Source organism: Meleagris gallopavo, chromosome 3, assembly GCF_000146605.3.
Source record: "Meleagris gallopavo isolate NT-WF06-2002-E0010 breed Aviagen turkey brand Nicholas breeding stock chromosome 3, Turkey_5.1, whole genome shotgun sequence".
In the NCBI taxonomy this organism is placed as follows: domain Eukaryota; kingdom Metazoa; phylum Chordata; class Aves; order Galliformes; family Phasianidae; genus Meleagris; species Meleagris gallopavo.
The window spans coordinates 72461152-72481911 of record NC_015013.2 but is presented as its reverse complement, the minus strand read 5'-3'; positions in this window follow the sequence as shown (position 1 = coordinate 72481911).

Sequence of the window (20760 nt, the reverse complement as noted above, 5' to 3'; positions counted from 1 at the left end):
CGGGTGAGTGGTATGGCCTAACACACGATCCAAAACATAGCTGGCCAGGAAGCAATGGTCTGGGCAGGCTGATGTGAAAGATGGGAGAAGCCACAGACTTTTCAGTGCAGGGAGATCATGCTCAGTGACCAAGTGAAGGGTACAGGACGCAATGAAGGGTTCTACTCTGAGAACTCAGTAAATTAAATGTGCTCAGGCTGAATCTCTGGCACTGAGATTAGCAGACACAGGATGGGCCTTATTTATTTATGCCTGTTAGTTCACTTAGCTTCCAAAAAAGGATGAGTGCATGCAAACCCAAACTTGATCTACATCCCACATTATGCCTTTGAACTGTTTAGGAGTGTTTGTTGGCATAGCCCCAAGGCCTGACAAGGACTGTTCTTACGACCTTACTGTTACTGTGATGCAGTTCAGTGCCTAGGAACGATCACTGGTGCTTTATAATTTACTCACAGAGATGATGCTGTATACACAGAAAGGGACATGACAGAGTGTAGATCAGGATTTGGAGAAAAGGTCAGCACCATGGAGTCCACACAATATGGCAGGGTCTCAGGATGGGATCAGTCAATCCTGCAGCAAGAGCTAGCAAGAAAACCATGCAGGGGAGGCAGGGCAAGATATGATCAGGAGCTGGGACCTAGAAACAACCATTCAGAAGTCACTGGATGCAGCAGGCTTATAGAGGAAAATCCACTGCAGCTTTGTGTTAGCAGGTTCTGCCACTTGCAGGACTGATATATATTCTCAATAGGCACACACAAACATGCATGTACAATATATACAGACACAGACCGACACTCTACACAAGGATAACTGCATAGATTTACACAGACCAGTTATCAGCACTCAGAGAAACACGAACAGCAACAAAGGCCTTATCTGGTTTCCCTCCATGGGTGATCAGGATAAAAGTCCTTTAGTAGCAAATACACGTATATAGAATCATAGAATGGCCTGGGTTGAAAACAAATGAGCTGTTCCTGCAGTCCCCCTCACAGACATGCACGCATCCAGTCCAGCCTCATGGCTACTCTGATCTCTGGCTTATGGCCACTTAGCAGCTAGTCCAGCTTGATATTCGCTAGCAATCACGTGTTGAAATATGAGCTCACACTTGCGTCAGTTGCTGACTTCCCAGTGGGTCCTTATTGCTTGTGGTCCAAAACTAGCTGCTGGCCTCCATTCACTCTCATGCATGTAGGAAAGAATCCATTCACACTGGAAAACAGAAATGGAGTTTTATCAGAAGATGGAATAAACTGAGCTTATCAGATGCAATCCATAGCCAGGTAAACATACTGATCAGCCACATCTCTACATGCAACAAGCCCTTTTTATTTCCCTATCTTTTGCATGCTTGTTCCTCCCAAACAATCTAGCTCACTCCTCTTCCCCACCTGTGTTCCTTCTAAACATCCCATACTGAGTCCCATACCTTTTCCTTAGTCTGTAAGGTGCTTTGGAGAGCCTTTCCACTGGCTCACCTTGCTGTGTGCCAGGCCTGGGCCATGGGTGCAATAAAGCCCAAAAGACAGTCCTAAGGAGGGCTGTTTCTCTGATAACAGTTCTTAACAGACAAAAGGAGCATTAGAAATCCCACGTAAAAGTCACATTTTAGAAATAAAATACAGGAAGAATATCTGGTAAATGTGAAGTGGATGGAAAAGCTTCTTATAAAAAAGTCAAAACCATGGTTACTGGTTAGACTGGTAAGCAAATCTGTGGCACTTGTGCTGATGTCTAACAGTCATGTCATCAAGACAGTTGGTGATGCAGAAGACAGCTCTGCATCCTTCCTATGGAGAGAGTAACTGAATGAGTGCTTTTGGATGAAAGGAAAGGTACCAGTTAAAACTCCAGCATAGCATGTTCCACTTCACCCACAATCAAAAATACATTTTCCTTATAGCTGAAGCATTGGAATCAGGATATACTTTAAAAAGTTAGTTAGACAGAAGCAAAGACAAAAGCATTGGCTGCCACTCTACAGTGAGTGTCACTGCTTGGTGTCTGGGCAGCCAGGTCAGCAGCGAGCAGATTGAGTACATTGGGTTTTACATCTCCTCTTATGAAGCTGTGTGAGGACATACAGTTGTTCCCTTGTGAAGCCCTTGGGAATGCTGTGAGAATGTCTGAACAGAATGTGAAACCTTTACAAGTCCAGTGCATTACTTGGGCAAGTACCATGCGATGATACACATGCATGGGGACCACTGAACAGAGCATTTATTTGCTTATTTCCTTATCTTTTCTTGCACTTATGAGTGCATTAGTAGGACAGTTCTTGACACTTGAGTAAGGCAGCAGAAATATCTGGGACCTCCTATTGATTTGTACATAGGTGTCAGTGTGATGCTGGAGGTGTTGGTAAATAAGGATGCTTGCTCTAGAGTCACTTGCTTGTTGTAGGGAGGCTTCAAAAAGGTAAGGGTGCAATATGAAGAAATTACTTTTGGGAATGAAGGTTATTACTGTTTTCTCAGCCTCACACAAAACATAAGGAACAAAGACAGCAGTAGCTGTGGATCCATATGTTGAGGAATGGGGAGATCAGGAATTTTTGCTCTTTGGCACAGTTACCATAAATGCTGCGTGCAGAGATCCTGGTTCTTGGAGAGCATGGGAATAACAGAGAAGAAAATCACATTTTCAATACTCTTAGAAACCAGATTTTCAGTTTTATTTTTCATGTAAGCCTGTATTAGGAAAAAGTGTGCTATGGTAAAGGAATAGCTGGAGTGGTTTGTCTTGCAGTGATTCCTTTAGAGCTAAAAGCATTAAATGGTACTAAGCTGTTTGAAGAGAGTACAACAGAGGATTAGAAGCCACTAAACAGTCACTGCTCTTCAGTTTCACTAGACAGTCTCAGCTGCTTTGGAGGATCTGGACTTTTCTGCTCATGAGTGAAAAATGTTCTCTATGACTGAACTTATAATGGCACAAAACATCACTTGCACCAAGCCACATACCTAAGAGCTATGTATAAAGGGGTAAAGCCACCCTTGGTTTGAATAAAGTTGAACTGCAGAAGTCATTAAGATGTTCCTATTCAGCCAGCATGGTGATTCCAGAGAGAGGGTCCCCAGCACAGAGGCACACAGCAGTGAGCTGCCAGTGCAATTCCCAGCCCCATACACTGTGCTGAAACCACATCTGCTGTAATGACACCAGACTTGGACGGCTTGGTATGGAAAATTATGGCAAGCTCAGGTCTCAGGAGAGAGGAAAAGGGAAGGGTTTAGAGTGACTTTGCACCTGCAAAAGAGTGTGCTGCTATTACAATGCCCAGCATCAGCCAGACTTTGCTCCAGGGAGGCCTGGAGTACTTTAGAAAGCTTTTTGCAACAGCTATGGTCGCTATAAACACAAACGGAGAAAGCAGCTATTAAAAGATCTTTGAAAGGCTCTCTGTTGGTTTCTGCTCTCTCTAGCTGCCTTCAGAAAGGTTAAGGATGCAGTGAATGCCAAATGATAAGCTTTACAGTCCCCAGCACTCCTGAGACCTGAAAGAAATCTGCTGGTAATTGTTTTAAACTAATGATTCCCTGCAGGTTGATTGGTGCTTATGTGCCTAGGGCTAAGAGGCTGTAGTTACAGAAATTACGAAAACAAATTTCCTCTGTGTTAAGGAATGCCAAGCTGCGTGTTCAGCTTAATCCACTTCCATATCTTTTATTATAAGGTCTGTTTGCAAACTCTGATTTGGGCCCTGCTGATTAAATGGCCTCCTGCAAGGACTTTCTGAGGCAAATCCTGAACTGCAGTAGGGCACTGATAGCAGGACAGTCTCTCTTGGTTACATTACAGGGACTTCAGTGTGTTATATTTAATGCAAATCACATTGATTATTAGGCTTTTGGGAGCTCCCTTCCCATGGAAAAATAATACAATCTATAATGCTATCAACAGATGGAGTTGTGTTTAGTCCCAGTCTGTGACTAACTACCTCTCAAAGGTACTAACATGGGTTGGAACTGGAAAATCACCTGGTTTCCAGACAGGCCACCAAGGAGCTTTCTTCTGGGCCTACATTCCCCTGAGGACTTGCATACATGGCTCCTGTGTACCAGAGCCCAAAGTATGGTTCCCAAAAACCTTTGCTCAGTAACTATTTAATTTTGGAAACACCTTAGGTCCCTGGGGGAAAGTTACAAAAAAGGCAAATGCCTGCTGGAAGTTAGCATCAGGTTCCCAAACCAGGTGGATGCAAGAGCAATGACCATGCCTGTCTGGACAATGCGAGCAGCCACAGGCAGGTTGGAGGCTGCTGGCTTTGAGCTGGTACATGGGAACAGGATTGCCCACAGCAAGAAGGATTGTTTTTCTCTAACACTCCCTGCAGAACTGAGAGAAACACCTACTCTCAGAGCTTCCATCCCTGTGCAGAGTGCAGGTCAGAGTTGCAGACCCCCAGCAACTCTTGGATGCTCAGCGTGTCAGATCCAACAAAAAGCCCTCTGCGGCAGATTTGTCTGCATGATGTCAGCTGTGGGATGCAGCTGCAGGGACTGATGGGCTAAGTGTATAGTAATGGCCATGGATCCAGGCATCCAGGTGCCTGTGCATTCCACACATTCAAAGGCAGGGCTGACCAAATGCTCTCCATTGGTTATGGAAAACTTCTGAGAATAGGTATCTGTCCAGATATCTACACAACAGGTGATTTGGGCTTCAAACACACCATTAGGTCCAGACTTGGCAGGCGATACCTACATTTTCAGCTCTCTTTTGAAATAGATTCATTTTGTCAGTCTTATTTTTGGAGGTCCATCAGTAATAGTGCTGTTCCCATTATTATTTCTAATATCCCCTTTTTCGTAATCTCCAGCCCATGTATTAGCTCTGAAACGGTAGCACAAGCCCTGAATTTTTCCATCATGTGCAGGGATTGAAATAATTCCGTAAATGCCTCAGCAAATAGGACACGAGCTTCTCTGGAACCTGTGCATTTTATGTAAGATGAGTGTGTGATCATTTTGAACTCAAGGGCTATTTTTGTGGTGTGGGGGAGAGAAAGGCAGTCAGAGCTGGGAGCCTGGATGATTTCAGAGGCATGCTGAGTTTTACCAGGAGAGGTGAACTTTTCCCCTCTCCAGAGCTTGAGCCTTTCAATGCAATTACTGCTACATCTTCTGAAAATCTAAACAAAGCCAGTATTGGGGAAATACTTGTTATTATCCACGGAGAGGAGATAGGCATGAGATACCAACAAAAAGGAATACCTTCTTTTCCTGAAGAATTTCAATTGATCACAAGCAGAGTGGGAAGCTGGGTTCCTAGCACAGTATTATTATTCAATCTGTCTGTATGAAACCTGCTCTTTCAGAATCAGCAGGATCTTCACAAATCTTGTAATATGCAGCTGCTGCCTAAAGTAATGTAACACAGACCAACAAGCCCATTGAAGGCAAGAACAGTAGACTGACGGCACATTCATGGTTTTCTTTGAAAATCACACATTGACTACACCCCTTTCTGAGAAACATCCCTACCTATTGCAGTACTTTGCTCAGCTACATTTAGCTGTGAGCTTCCAAGTCAAATAAGCTAGTGAGTGCATATGCATTTATGTTTCTCCTGGTAATCATGACCTTTCCATAGTATAACGCAGGCAAATGCTCTAGCTGTCAGTGATATACTACAGACGCAGGTTTCTCTGTCAAATAAAGCTGTGCAGTAGACATGCAATCTCATTGCTATTGAAATAAAATCAACATGGAAATATTTTTATTTCTACAGTAACTTAAATTAGCAGAAAAATTGCAACTGACTATAATCCCCAGGCAACTAACTGGTATGCATCTTGGAGCTTGCTTCTCTAATAAATTGACTACTGCAATCAATATGGTCTGCATCATCGACATGAAAAGAGTACTTTCTTCCCATCTGTACAATAAGGCACATAATCACCTCTTCAGGCCAAGAAACCCTTCGGCAAATGTACAAACAAATACAACAACAAACATCTGAACAATTTCTGTCAGTGATGTTTTTGATACTATCTGTCACTTCATTTTAGATTTCATTAAGTGATATGTATCACTGGCCAATCAAAACTGACGGTTAGCCGTTCCAAGAACGTTTCTCTGCCTATTACATTTGTTATGAGATGAAGCAAATTTTCAGCAACACAGCTCATAGATTCGGGGGATTTTTAAGACCAGAAGGAACTGCCAGCTGGGTCCAACCTTCTGTATATCTCCAGCTATTCAGTAAAGTCCAACAACTAGGGCTTTTAAAACTGAAAGTTAGCTTGCAAAAAGACATTCAGATTTGAGTAGGGGACGTTAATGAAAAAATTATGGAAAGTACATCCCTTCCAACTTTTTTTCCCAGTGGTTAATTGTTCTCATTGCTAAGAATCTGTTCTTTATTTCCAATGTGAACTCATTTGGCTTTACCTCCTATCCATGGTTCTCGTTATGCTTTTTGCCATGAGAATGAAGTGCCCTTCAAATCAGGTATTTTCTTCTTCTTTTTTTTTTTTTTACACCTGTTTAGCAGCCTGATATCTAAGTCTCCCAAAATAAGGCATTTCTCTCCAGTGTTTCAATATTTTTATGTATTTTTGCATCATCTTCAGTTTCCCAGAAGGCTTCTAAAAAGCTCAAGAAAGAAATTGCTGGTGATATGCAGTACCGTGGTTTTGGTGCCTGTAATCAGTGGCAGACTTTAGTTAGTTCTGCTCACTATCTCTTCCTCTGTGTATTGGGAGTTTCTGGTAATGTATTTGTTTAATGGGAACCACAGATGGGAAAATAGGAAAATCCTATTCCAAGCCACCCATTCAAGGCAAACATCCCTCCTCTCTGAAAAGATTTAGTTTCCATTTCTTGTTCAGTAGTGTACAATATAGAATTTACCTGTATTAACAAGTATTTAGAATCAGTACAGAGTCCCAGTCTTACATAACTGCCCAGACTTCACAATTACTTAATTTCTGTGGCCAAATATCTTTTCAGTGATGATTTTATGCTTCTAGGTCACTGATGAAGATATCAACAGTGCCAGGCTCAGCATTTGCCCTGACAGAGCCTTAACAAAGTTAACCATTTGATAATGGCTGTCATTATGGTATGTCAGTTTCTTACCAGCTCGATGGTCACTTTATTGGTATTTTCTAATGCTGTCATCAAAGCAATGTGTAACACTGGATCTGTTGCCTTACAGAGCTGGAAGTGCATTGTTTGCATAGATATGCCTTTATCAAAAAGAGATGTGTCAGAAAAACAGTGGAGTTGCTGGAATGAACAGATATATTTACTTGCGTATATTTATAAAATTCCTGAATAAACAATGTTCTAGAAATGTAAACTCTAACGCTCTTTCACTCTATAATAATTGCCCACCTTGGTGGATGCTGCAGGTGCTGATGCATGGTGAAGAGTCTGCTTATCCCTCTACCATCCATCCAAGAGCAGCTGTGCCTGTCTTTATGCTTATGCTGCTCATCCCACTCAGATCCAGCAGGCAGGAGAGATGGGAACTGGGGGGGGGAATTTGTAGCTCCATTCATTTTGGGTTAAGAAGAGGAAGACAAATAGGATGTTAGGCCAACCCAGTGCTGTCCCAAAAGCTTCTTTAGCCTCAAAACAGTAATTTCTCACTCGTAGTTAACTCTTTTGAAAATTCACTTTTCTGCGTGAAACACCTCCCAAAATGTTAAGAAGCCTTAGATATGCTATGATACCCGTGCATGCATCCGCTTGATGATCTCTATTTTTCTCTCAGGATCCTCTGCAACTGGGAAGACCACTTCTGCCTACACAGGGCAGTCTCATGTTAAGTTCAGAGTGCCAGAGCAGTTCAGATACACTAGCGGAGCTGAGTTTGCTGTGTAGGACTTGGCTGGCAATTGCAACAAACCTGAGTGGACAAAAAAAGTACGTCAGTTGCAAATCATGTGGGGACTTTTTCCTCCTGTTTGCAACTTCTCCCTCAGATTTGGTGATTTCTCCATGATGGCTGGGCTCTGCTTTGTTCCATTGTAACCGAAGAAGCACACTGTAAGTTTGCATGTTTCTGAAGAAGTGTCACCCCTTAATGCTCACGTGCAGCAATGATATTAAAAATAAAGCAGCCAGTTGTCATAGGCCAGGAACATGCATATGAATTAGAAACAGACAGTAAGTAATATCTGGGAAAATTCAAATAATCAAAAACTTAGGGGGTTGTGGTCAAGCTCAGGTAGGCCACAGGTAAAGCTTTTTGAAAATGGGATCATTTAATGGGTTTGTATGACCTGCGAGTATTTTTTAGTGAAACAAATTTTAACTCAGACTTAGCAATTTTCCTGTATGGTCCACAGCCCAAGGCCTGCCATGCCGAGTTACTGTGGGAAAGGCAGGAGAGGAAATTGAGCAGAAACTAGATATAAATAGAAACCACACTAACTCAATTATTCCCAGTCTTGAGCCTGAATATAGAATGGATGCCATTAAAGTATGGATGCCATTAAAGAATGGATATTTTACACCATGGCTGATTGTCTCTCTCTTGACAAAGACTTGAGAATTCAAAATATTTCCCAGTCATAGAAAGTTTGAAACTACTGACAGTGGACATTCAACACTGAATGCTGTCCTTTGTACAGGATGACATACCTTCATGGCGATGATATGGGACATGCAAAGGTGTAAATAAATATGGTCCCTCTTCTGAGATCTCAGCTTTGTGCAGAAGCACTCTGGTAAGTACTAAGGGACTTTTGTCTTCTGGGAGTGTGATGTGAAGGCTGTGGGACAGGCTTGGATAGTTTGCAAAAAGCATCTTACCTTATGCCAATGTGTCTTCATGACTTATCTGTTCAAATGAGCTGTTCCACCCATGGAGTGAAGATTTGGTTTCCTCATCCATACTACAAGCAGCTTGCCAAGGGGCTGTTGGCTACCAGACTGTCATTCTGTGAGCCAATGGAGATTGCTCCATGTTCTGGGTGAATGGCAAAGTTACGCTTTGCCATGGAAAAACTCAGCATAAGAGATAGTACTGCCAACACTGATTCTAACACACGTGTCATCATATTTCTCGTTTTTCTTAGAGCTGCACAGAGAAGTTACTGAGTGAGAATCTTAAGCTTTATTTAAAGAAAGAAGGGCAGCAGAGGGAAAACTCAAAATGTGATACACACACATCCCAATCCCTCAGAAGACAGGGAGAAAAAGTAGTGAAGAGATTGATTGATCTATCAAACAGCTCCTACTTATACTGACTTCATGATTTATATTTTGTTGTTGTTTCTCTTGAATGTTTGGCAGTCTTGGGCCATCCAGATGCTGTGGCAAGAAACTGGATGGATTGAAATAGGGAAAACCAAGTTAGCAAGCTGCATTGTCATGGACATTCCCATCAGCCCATGTGAGAGTGGCTTGCAGCCCAAGTGAAAGAGTGGCTTGGCCTCATATGCCTCCTGTTTTCAAACTAGCATCTGAGCTTATGGGTGGTCAGGGAGCAGCTCTGTGTCAGCTGAACAGAAGTCAGGGTGTGGCTGCCTCTGCTATGGACCTTGTTGAGCCAATACCTGGGGCATCTATGGTATGCCGGGGGCTTGTGTCAGAGCTTGGGGCTGGGGAAGTGACAGTGGGAAAGGGCTGAGAGGACAGCCAAGGCTGAGAGAGCCTTTTGGAGCTTTCTGTGCACATAAGGGGCTGCTGGTAGTCTCGGGCATCTCTCTCTCTCATCTCTGGATCCCTGACAGCCATCTCCAGGGTCTCTGGGCGTGTTGTACTAAGAAAGGACCTGTGGCAAGGGGAAAGTGGAGCTTCTCAGTTAATATTCCTCAGATAGACACTGGCTGTGGGGATGTCTTCAGTCATGAGATGTGGCAAGAGAATGGGATGGCTACAAACAGGTCTGAGCCAGTCTGGGTAAGGAAATGAACTCATGGCCAGTAATAATATTAAATGGACAGTAGAAAAATTGCAGCTGTGAGCCTGGAATACAACACAAATGTAAAATAAACCTTAAAAGCCCTCAGAGAGAACTGCAGAGGTGCCTCCACCCTCTTAGGTTGTCAGCAAACTTCTCAATGGCAAAGAGAATGGAAGGCATCAAAATGCACTCAAAGCTCTGCATCCCCGCAGGCTCGTAATGTGTGCACCTCGTAACTCAAGAAACACAGGAAGACAACATTATTTAACTCTTTCTATATCATCTTTTCTTTTTTTCAAGAGGAGGGAAGAGGTGATTGAACTAATGTGTTATTAGAGTTCATTAATTTGTCTCTTCAAATAGCAAGATGAGTCACAAACTCAGTTGTTTTCCAAGTCAAAGAATGGATTTAAAATTTTCCTTTTACAAACAAAATTCACGGGGCCAAAATTTGACAGTTGCCTCTTCCAATGAAAATAGGTGTCCTTCATATGCAGAAACCCTGTGCAGAGCCAGAGTCTGTACACAGAATGCATCGTGCTTCTAAAGAGTCTTTCTGAATTGGGGCCATGATCATGAAATCTGTAACATAAGGACAGTGTTCTGAATTACAGCACAGTGAATAATTGGCAGCGGCTGATTTGCCTAGCAAATGTTACTGGCCTTCCAGATAGGCTTGCCCCAATGTTCCTAAATGCATTCAATGTGAGCTGCTCATGCACAGATGTGTTGTGCATCGCTCTGGCTCTGCTAGCTCAGTTGGAAGCAATTAATGATGTTAGTGTTTGATGCTCAAAATTCAGGCTGCAGAAGTCTCAGGAGTTCCTTTCCTTCCTTGGAGCACATGGTTTGTGTTGTTTCAGAGCACCAGTTAAAGAAAGCATTCAAGCATGTGCTGATCAATGAATGGGGCCAAAAGCAGGTTCCCAGAGTAGATATGTCCAAAGTTTAGCTCTTTACTTTTCCCTGTTGTGTTTGCTGGTGCTGCCCCTTTCTGGCTTGCAAGCCTGTAAGTATGTTCATCAGCCAAATTCAGAGCTCCAGGCAGCTTCCTTACCAAATTTGCCAAAGATCTGCATTCCAAAATCTCATCTTTCAGCTTCGAATAAAGGATGTTTATAGTCTTCATTCCCTTGGAATCATGTGAAAAATGTATAAAACATGTCAGTGCTGTCTTTGAGCATTTGTTTTTGACAAGAAGAACTCATCTGAGACTCTAAATGCTCAGAAGGCAATGGACAAGAAACTGCTCTAAGAAGCTTCAAATCAAGATCTCTGTGCCTGAACTGCATTCTGCTGTCTCATATTGACAGCTCCAGGACCTCCATTAAGAGGGGCTGTGCCAACCCACTTACCTCTACTCTCCCTGGTGTGGCTGGGAGCACACAAGCCCCAGAAGATGTGGGAATACATATCCACATAGAACGATGTGCTGACCCAGCAAAAGGAGATCTTATAGAAGGACTTGGAGCTGCACAGGATGTTGAGTCCATCATCCTGTAGGGATACGTAGATGCAGATTATGTACTTAGATACAAAAATCACTGGGAAGACAGATGAGAATTTGAGCCCACAGACAATCGAGAGCATAGCAAAGCACTTAAGCAAAGCAGCAGTCCAACAAAGCACTTAGCATGCACTTAACTTTAAGCCTGTAAGCAATTAATTTCTGAGTATTCGTAACTATAAGGAGTCAAAAAGATAGAAGATGGCCTATGTTACAATGGTTACAAAATCTGCAGGACATGTTCTGTGGATAGCCACATATTTCCTTCCTTACTGGGTGCTATTAGACCTTCCTAAGTTTTTACAATGTCCTTTTGGTAATTATTAGACTGATTAGTTGTTACTGAGAAGGAAAGTAAAGTGACATTCATCTGTTTTTCCCTCAAAATCTGCCAGGTACACAGACACTCTCGTTCCCCAGTGCTCTTACCAAAGCCTCCTCAAGATACGTTAAGTCTGTTAATATATAATGCTAACGAAACTCCAACACTATGCAATACACTATCTGTTCTTGTAAACCCAAGCTTCATAAATCACACTGGATTTAGAGACCTCCTTCCACGTAAGCGTGACTTGTTTACAAGCATGCATAGGTTTTCAGATTTTCACAATAGCTGGCTTAAGTGCATAAAGTATCCAAAACTCTCATTTTGTTCTGGCCTATTTGCTAGTCATGTGAGCATAGTTGTGTGGTTTTTTTTAAATACAGCATGAAACTGTATATTCTAAGCAAAACTTTGTTTCTGCTCTATCTGAAGTGTTTTGTTTGCAAGAAACATTTTCCACTGACAAGCCTTTGACATCTAACATCAAGTATTTTAATGCAGAATAAACGTGGATTTCATCCTCATGTTTCTTGTAGAATCCAGTGTCTCCACGTATTGTGCATATTTCAGAAGTTGAGGACATTCACAGAAATAAAAGCTGCCTGGTTGTGCCTAACACAAAGCTGGTACAAAATATAACTTTTACAAGCCTCTAAAGATTAATTTAGACTTTATTATCGTCATTCCTTTGTTGAAAGTAATAACTGAAACCACAAACTACCACTGGAGGAACCACCCAAGCAGTGGGTTGGTCACTGGCAGATCTTTTATATTAAGCCACTGGGGCCAAATTCCATCTGCATTTCTGTGCCTCGTGTTCCTATTGCCCAGCTCCAGGCAGCTGCCTGCCTCCTGCCTCCTCTAGGTCCCATGAATCACTCTCTGAGGCTTCTACACCGCCATAAGGAGATAGGTGACATTTAGGCTACACCTATTTCTACACCTTCTTGAAGGCAAGGCCAGGTTCAGCTGCAGCTGTGTGTGAGTGTGGGTGTAAGTCCTCACAACTGTTCCCTCTTCACAGACTGCTGGCACCTACCCCGATTCCAGGTTCCCCATGATTGTGTAGCACCAGTGATGTTCTCTTGGATAACTACACCAAGTAAAGGCCACTGTGTTTGCCTTTGTCTCCTAAGATGCATCAGACTGTGTAAAGCAATGAGTTAAATCAAGGATATGAAATTTTCCAGATGAATACAGAATAAAAGGGATTGTGTAATTCTGTGAAATATTTCAAGATACTTTGTTGAGCATGCTATATACAAATTAGGTGCTATGAGCTTTATCAGTAACTGGTAATTCATCCAAACAAAAAATGTTATAGCAGTAATACTGTAGAAAAGTTGATCTCTCACTTTTGAAGGCTCTGCAGTAGATCTACATTCATAAGAGATGCCCCATAGATTCATGCTAGCATTATGAAAAACAATAACAAAATGATGAGCTGTCCCCAGCCATCTCTATATGCAGCAGCAGACAGGCTCCGTGGTACAACTCAGGAACCAGTTGCTGATTATCCACAGCAGGTATCTGGCAGCACACGATGGGTACTATCTAGCCCCATTTCTTGGTGTCATTCTGAGGTGCAGCCACCGTTAGTAGGCAGGTCTTGCCCAAGTACAGAGAGAGGACACAAGTGGTTTGTCTACCCTGACCAAGATTCTCAAAAGCACACTCAAATCCAGGAGTTCACACATAATGTGCGTCAAATTTTTTTCTTAAAAAAAAAAAATCAACCCTGCCCTAGGATGCATGATCACAACTCTCAATTTGGAGACGATTCCTATTTATCTGATAGCAGAATTTAAAAGAAGCACAAAATTGCCAAATGAGAAACCATAAAGAATCCGTCTCCTGGGGCAGCAATCTCAAAATCCCATGAAATGGCTCTGTGAAAGCTGTCTGCAGCCAACTTTGCAGACAGTCCCTCTCTGTGGTTTCAGGAAAGTGAGAGCGGAGAAGTTCTCACACCATTGAAGTAAATAGCAAATACCTCAGTGACTAAATCTGGCCAAGATCTCACCCAGGAATTTAAGTGTTACAGCATTATAGCTTCCTTTCCTGACAACTCAGAAAGTCAGACAACAGCTTGTTCGAGCATATTTTAAAACAAACAGTTGAAAGGGAGTATCAGAGTGTTGCTAAGACCCTTCAGGCATGTTCTTCATTTGTGCTATTAAGTCCGACACAGAAAAGCAGGAGGATTTGTTTCTGAAGGTTAGTGCTCTTTCCTTCTTATCCAGCAATAGCACAGTGCTCTGCTGCTTGGAGGAGCCACTCTGGAGAATATCTTAGTCATATTTTGCCAGGAGTAGGAAGGCTGATTTCACTGCTGCTGCTGGAATTGCTCCCACCTGCATGCTGTTGAATCATCTGTGCTGATGAGGACACGTTTTGAAAAGATTCTCTTTTTGAAAAAGATCACCTGTGTCACATGGCAAGTATTTACAACTGGGAGTAAAGCTACCCTGGGTCTTCATTAAGGCTTTTCCTTGAAATGACGTTTCTAGTTTATCCACTTTAAGACTTTATTGAGACGACAAAACTGTTCCATAACTTTTTCCCTGATATTTTTCAGAGAACCTCTGTAAAAGTTTCTCTCTCTTACTCGCACACAGATCATCTTTGTCACTCGTGGTAGCTTCTCTTTCGGTTCTGAAGAAGTGCATTGTTTAGAGTGGGGTGAAGGGAAATTCCCCGTCCTCATCAGCACATGTAGCCCCAGGAAGTGAGATTTCACCACAAGAATCAGGGATGGATTTTCTGAGACTATGTTGTTCAACTTGAAGGCATGTCGATGCCATGAACACCAACATGGCTAAAGACTCTGGGGTGACCACAGCAAGAAGGCTGTCACATTCAAGTGACACTGAACAGAGTAATCATGGGCAGGGTTATGGAGTCCTGGCTTAAATTATGTACTGCACTCAGTCCTGGGGCTATGCAAACCCACATCTGGTTTCTCTAGAGAAATGTACCCAGGCCAAACCTCCTTAGACCCTGGCTGCATGAGAATGTTGTTGAATCTTGACCCAAACTTTGTAACTTCCTTTAAATCTCTTCCTCTGCCATGTGACTTTTCAAATAGATCCCCTTCCCAACAGGACATATGAAGACTGGCAATGCCTGACAGTATGCATTTTTATTGCTGAGGAGAATTTAACACTGGAGCAACTTATTTAAGGATGTGTCAGGTTCTTTGTCAATCAAGTCTGGTTATGAATGTGTTCAACAAGAAGGTTGAGACATGATGCAGAGATCAGCCCAGAGACATTCAGCTGTATGATTTTCAAGTATCTTTCCATCCCTGGATTCCACACGTACTTCTGTTTTGCCTCAGACAGAAAAAAAAGATATTTATGAAAAGATTGGCACGTACCCACTGTAGATCAAATGAGTAGAGGTCTAAGAAGAAGAATCCTTTATACTTCTGTGTCTGACTTCATTTTTTAATATTTTTCTGTGTATGTTAAGTATTTCTTTTTTCCTCCACTTGAGCTCTAAGTGCTCTTAAAAGCACATTTCTTTACTATCCTTGATTTTGAGAATCTCTGTAGAGACATGACAATTTTGCAGTGGTTGGGTAAGATTTGGATCATTCTTGCAAACAGGCAGTTCTAGTTCAAATCTATTCATTTCCCTTCAGATAGCTGATCATGCAGTTTGTGTGAGTAAGAATCAAGCACAGCCCATGATAAGGGTGCGTATATGCCAGGGAGGAGATGGCTTTGTCTAGGTGGCTTCTTCAGCCTGGGCAGGGTTCCCCATTTTATTACTGCAAGTTATTTTAACATGTAAATTCAGTTGAGTCAATAAAGGTAGTCCAAAACCAGAGTGTCTGAGCTCAGAAAAGTTTGTAAAATGTTGCCTTGGGCCAAACTGACCCCAAATGTTGCCTTCTGACTTTCCTGCTTAAATTCAGGAGCTGCATCAGTCCCACCCTGCTCTCCTGCCCTGTCTTGGTCTCTGCAGCTGGGAAGTGGCAGCTCCACATGAGGCTTTGCAGGATTCCAGCATAACTACTATGATGCAGCAAGCCAAATTCAGAGACAGGGCTTGGAAGCTTCTTGCTTTTGGAGTGGCATGGTATCCAGATTTGGTGGAAGCTGGAATGAGCAAGAGATCTATCAAACAAAAGCACTGCTAGAGTAGGAAAAAAAGATTTTCTCATGTAGTGTTATTTTGTTGGGAAAACTTCATGCTGTGTTTTCTGAAACTACAGGTAGGCCCTAGAGCTAGCAAGATGCTTCTTTTCAAAAAAGTACATGCAGTCTGAAATAAGAAGTAACGAGCCCTCCACATCAGTGTTTCCTATTAGCCATTACAGCAATCTGCATTACCTTTCTCACCTCCTGCAGGTTTCTGGAAGATAAAGAGTCCCATTGTGTGGTAGCCTGACTGTTCAGGCCAGATGCCCTTAGAAAAAAGGAATCGTTCTTGGGATCCCTTCTGATCCTGTAATAGAAACCTTTTGTAATTGTGCCAATCTTCAAAGAAGCACGTGAAAATTCATGATGGAGAAGACAAACCACAAGAGCCGATATTTTAAAAAAAAAGGATCACTTGCCAGGACTGCCAGCTGCTGGCCAGATACCGAATAAGCTGCCTTTCTCAAGCAGCCCTGTCCCCCATCTGCTGAATAAATGCTCCTTTTGTGCACGTTTTCACAGCTGAGGCTTGAACCAAGAGCCTTGTGGTCTACAGACAGCAGCTCCATGAAAACAGCCAAAATGTTTTTTGCTCTGGGCCAGACAGGCAGGAAGCTAAAGCCTTTCTCAGCTGGAAGCGTTCTTTGCCTATCTCACAACATCCCTTCCAATCATATAAAAATCTTTGAAGGAGAACATCTCCCTGCAATCCTTCACAGAGAAAATCCACTCAGGCAAGGCATGTTTTTGGGAAGGAGCCAGCTTTGCTTGGTGGTCCTGGCTTTTGGCATCCGCCATGACTCAGTAGGGAAGAGAGAATAAATAAAGTACTATTAAGAGGTACAACAATGTTACCAAATGGGATTGTGCCTTTCCCAATTAAAGTTGTTTTTCCTATCTCCATATGTTGTATATTACTGAGCCCTTTTGTTGGTAAACATATCCATGGCTCCCTGCAGGGGTGCCAGGGCCACTCACCAGCAACTTCAAGACGGAAATTGTGCGTGAAGCCCAACATGCCATGCAGAGATGGTACAGTTTCCATGTGTGTGCTGCAACAGCACGCAGACACTGAGCAGCTGGAATTCACTGGAATAGTGACCTGTTCCTCCACAGGTACCATTCCTGAGAAAAAGGAGGGAGGTGGGGAACAGACTCAGCAGGTTTTGTTTCCCTATATGGTAGATCCGCAGTAATAACTGCAGTAACTCACTTTCACATCTAGGCTTTGAAATCACCTGACTCGTTGGCAGAACGGGCAATAAAATTCCTAAATCCTTGTGCTTTGAGCTCTGGCTGTCAGTTAATTTACCGCTGCAGCAAACCAGGCCCAGGCTTGTAACAAAGCTTGAGCACGTCTCACAGCATACTGAAGTTACTCGCATAGGTACAGTATGAGCTTTGAAATAGGATCTGTTTTTGGCTGCAGCTGCTATTTTGTTGGTCTTTCCTGGCTAACTGAGGAAAAGCTGATGGACTCCGGAAAATTTCTTTGTCGCACATTTCTCCATTAATTGCTCCGAATGTGTGTGATTCAAGAGTGATGTAAATCATCACTGCCACCTCACTCTATTTATCTGTTTCCTCAGCAGGCTCTCATGGTAACCAGCAACTACTGTATTTAAAGAATGCACTGCACCACACCTACTCTGCACAGTGCTTTGCTATGGAAGGGGGAGAGGAAAGGAGAAAGACAGAAACATGGAAAGGCAGACAAAGGGCGAAAGAGGTAGAGCTAAAACATTATAAAGATAATGCGCCGTGTCCTTTATCAGAAAAAATGAGTGATTAGATTTTTTCTTGGAGTGACTACGAATACCAGATCAGTTACTGCAGTTTAGGAGGTCTTTCTATACAGTCTACCCAGCCCTAGTTATTTCAATTCTGCGTTGCCAGCTGGCCTCTGCAGAAATCTATTCAGGGTTCAATTCTAAACAGTAATGTTTGGGAAAAGTACAATCTAAAACAGACAGATCTGTATATGTTTAGGTTTTGCTTTCTTTCCACTTTTAAATATTAAAAATTGACTCCAGCTGTGGGGTAAAGTAACGCCCAACCTATAAAGACACTGACAAATAAATCACAATGCAATTTGCTGTGCATTTTCTGAGGTCTAAACACCAGTTCTTGAAAGGAATTTTCCATGATTACATCTTGGGAAGATATCTTCACTACCAACAATGTGTTTGACTTTCATACTTCTTAAAAGTCATCACATTCCAGCAGGGCTAGACCCCAGTATTACTTCTCTGGCACATATCTGAGGAGCTAACGGAGCTATCTGATGCTCATCAGGACATCCACAAAACTTGCTGTCCCATCCCAGGATGCTGTTAACCTTGTTTTTATCATTCACTTTTTTGCAAGGGTAAATCACTGACTGATTATTCAGCCCTATCAGCTGATCAGTTCTGCTTGGGTCTCTTTGCTGTGTCAAGTTTAGGCAGTTAAAGCTCTTACTGTTATTTGTCTCAAAATCACTGACCAGCCAAAGATTTCCCACTTCATCAGCGTGCAGCCCAAAGAAGTAAGGTTTAACTCCTGAAGCCTGCTCCAGCTCACTCTGCCTCATTTTGTGCCCCACAGCAATCACTCCTTCCTGTCCTATGTTTCCTCCTTGAGAATTGATAAATATTTAGTGTTTGAGAAGGGATGAAGATGGAAATTCTGTCCTACAGGCACCATGCTGCTTTTTTTCAGGGAACAGCCATTAATCTAGAAACCCCTTCATCTGCACAGCCTGGCTAATAATCTAGAAATAGCTCTGATGTTGATATCATATTTTTAAAATTACAGAATAACTTACAATTGAAAAAAGCTGGCTTTGAACCAAAGCCCCCTGAACTATCCTATTTCAATTATTTACAAAACATTACAAAAAGGAGGTTTCTGGCTATTGCCCTCTTCCTGCAACATAAACTTTCTTGTGGGGAAAAGTAATTAAAGCCAAAATTCCTGACCAGCTCTGCTCTGCATGGCATTTCACTGGCGCTCACTTCAGATCTGCAAGTTGGTCTCCCCTTTGGAGCTGGCCTGTCTTCACCAGGGAGCAGTTAAGAGGTTCCTGCTGTTCCTGGCCTCCTGCTATGCTACTGCTGCCTGTGACGGTTTTGTGCATTTTTGTTCTGAACTAGCTTGTTGAATGAGAAAGAGAAAAGGCTTTGAGAAAGTATGCTTTTGTTTCCATTTGTATCCATTCTCTGATCCAGCCCAAATCTTGCATTTTTCTAACGAAGGGACTGGGAAAAAAAAAACACTGTTGCCTGAGGCTGGTAGGGACCTCGAATCCATTTGGCCTGATCTCTGCTGCAGCAGAAACATGCAGAGCAGGGGCCCAGATCCACGTCCAGGTGGCTTCTGAAGGTTTCCAATGAGGAGACCCCACAATCTCTGGGCAGGTGGTTGGAGCCTCCTGCATGTCGCCTTCTCACTGGAGGAGTCCCAAAGAGCAATTTCACTTTCAAAAGACATTACCAGGCCCACAAAATAAGTTTGTCTTCTTATCACAGCACCTTTGCCTTCCCTGTTCAAATAGCCACTCACGGGTTCACTCATGGGCAGCCTCACATCATTCTTCAGAGCACCACTCTTTCCAGCTTCAATCTTTGGTCTGGGTTTACTACAACTTTCCACCCTGAGGTGGGATGCGGTGGGATGCCCTGCAGCAGCCTGTATGTGGCTCAGAGTTCTTCAAGTGGTGAAGGTCTTAGCCAGGATGGGGCCAGCTTCTTGTTCACCCTTTATTAACTGCCTGCTAAGTGGAAACTCAAATTGTTCTTCCTTCCTTGCAAATGGGCAGTGAGCTCTAACAAGAATACCAGGAAAGAACACAGAACAAACACTACTCAAAGGCACCATAGCAGTCTGACACACTATGCTCAAGTGCTCTTTTTTGCTTGGAAATCCAAAGAAGAAAAGCAAGGGCTTTCTCCTAAGTTGAATAGAAACTGCAGGATAAGAACTAGGTAACCACAAAAAAGACTTAGATATGTCAAAACACCGACAGCAAGAGATATAGAAAACCCCAAGCAAACATGAATGAGTTCAATGAATGCAGCTAATTAGAAGGCAAGGGAATTCTATCAAAAAAGAACTGAAAATACGAAGCTTTAAACAGATGCACGATGTAATTATTAATAACAAGTGGATAGTGCTTTAGGAAGAGGATGGGTGAAATATATGAAACCTATTTTAATGAATTAGAGATCTCATGCTGAAGAGTCTGATAAAACTTGGAGAGTCAAAGAATTATCAAAACAATCCCTGAACAAGAAGTAACTGGATTTGAATTGATGATATCACAGAGTTAAGGATGTAGATAAAGATACTTGCCTTTAAAAGGGATGAGATGTAGGGGAAGGGCCTGAAATGTGTTACTTAGACAGCTTTGTGATGATTTAAATTTATGCAAATAAATGTATTTGTTTAGAAGCACCTAGATGGAAAACTTGCAGTTAGGAACATGGGATTATTAAGAACAGATTACATCAAAGCAATCTACTCTCTCTCTTCGAAAAGAAATGGACATACAGAAGAGGTGGGAATAGATGTGATCTGTCTTGGCTTTAGTAAGATTTTTGTCATTTTTGAATAAAATGTTCTTATGCAGAGATTCAGCAGTCTGGTCTAGCTGAAACTGCCATGGGAAGGATGAACAAATGGTTGGAAAACATAGTTAAATAAGTAGTTCTCAAGGATTTGCTGACAAACTGAACATGAGGTGTGCATGGTATTTCATAGAAATCTGTCCTGGGCTTGGTACTGTTCAGAATTGTCATGAATTACTTGAATGATGGAAGAAGAAACATGCTTGTAAAATCCACACAACACTATGCTGGCAGGCACTGTGGAGGACATGAGAAGAATTTAGAATTGTCTTGATAAATTTAAGATATGGTCTGAAG